The sequence below is a fragment of the Schistocerca cancellata genome, chromosome 3 (genome assembly GCF_023864275.1).
Source record: "Schistocerca cancellata isolate TAMUIC-IGC-003103 chromosome 3, iqSchCanc2.1, whole genome shotgun sequence".
NCBI lineage: Eukaryota > Metazoa > Arthropoda > Insecta > Orthoptera > Acrididae > Schistocerca > Schistocerca cancellata.
The window spans coordinates 216,790,017-216,791,308 of NC_064628.1; the positions used below are offsets into that span (position 1 = coordinate 216,790,017).

Consider the following 1,292-nt stretch of genomic DNA (forward strand, 5'->3'; position numbering starts at 1 on the left):
CCTTAAACTAGTACTTCAGGGTCCTAGTCGATACGGTAGGACAATTTATGCAGCCACTGACAGAATTTAGGAAGCCAAAATCCTAATTTTTATCTCCGTCCGAACAGGCTTTGGAAGGCCCAACGGGACCGATCGGCCACCATGTCATCCTCAGCCCACAGGCGTCACTAGATGCGGATATGGAGGGGCATGTGGTCAGCCCACCGCTCTCCCAGCCGTATGTCAGTTTACGAGACCCGAGCCGCAACTTCTCAATCAAGTAGCCCCTCAGTTCACTTCACAAGGGCTGAGTGCACCTCTCTTGCCAACAGCGTTCGGCAGACCGGATGGTCACCCATTCACGTGCTAGCCCAGCCCGACAGCGCTTAACTTCGGTGATCTGACGGGAACCAGTGTTACCACTGCGGCAAGGCCGTTGGCCAATTTGTATCGCTTGCAGATATTTAGAAAATGAAGTGTAGCCTGTTTATTTTTCTCAGAGTGTATGTTCTTTAAATCACATACCAAGAACAAAATGCTGCAACAGAGGATGCCATTGTTTAAACAATTTTGTAACTTACTGTTTAGCCTTTGATAAATCAAATCTCGAAATTGGTACAATTTAGGCTACTATCTCATATGTAACATAGGTCTTAATTTGTGTAAGAAATTTCTGGGGAAGTACATCTGGAGCACAGCATTGTACGGAAGTGCATTGTGGACTGTGGGAAGCCAAAAAGTAAAGAACTGAAGCGTTTGAGATGTATGCTATATGTTAGTTGGAGCTAGACGGATCCGACATTCCGTTTCGGAAATTGTTAGAGAATTCAATATTCCGAGATCCAGAGTATCAAGAGTGTGCCGAGAATACCAGACTTCAGACAATATCTCTCACCACGGACAAAGTAGTGGCCAACGGCCATTCATTTAACGACCGAGGGCAGCGGCATTTGCGTAGAATTGTCAATGCTACCAGTAAACATCACTGCATGAAATAACGACAGAAATCAGTGTGGGACGTACACGACGAACGTATCCGTAGAACAGTGCCGTGAAATTTACCGGTAATGAGCTATAGCAGCAGACGACCTACGCAAGTGCATTTGCTAACAGCACAACGTCGTCTGAAGTGCCTCTCCTGGGTTCGGGACCATATCGGTTGGACGACTGGAAAACCTTGGCTCGGTCAGATGAGTCCCGATTTCAGTTGATAAGAGATGACAGGGTTCGAGTATTGCGCAAACCCCACAAAGCCAAGGACTCAAGTTGTCAACAAGGCACTTTGGAAGCTGGTGGCGGCTCCATAATGGTGT

At 47.0% G+C, this 1,292-nt stretch overlaps 1 pseudogene; it reads right to left on the reverse strand.

Annotated features, from left to right (window-relative positions):
* Positions 1 to 302: 302 nt before the first annotated feature.
* Positions 303 to 420, reverse strand: LOC126177825 (5S ribosomal RNA; annotated as a pseudogene).
* Between the last annotated feature and the right edge of the window lie 872 nt (positions 421 to 1,292).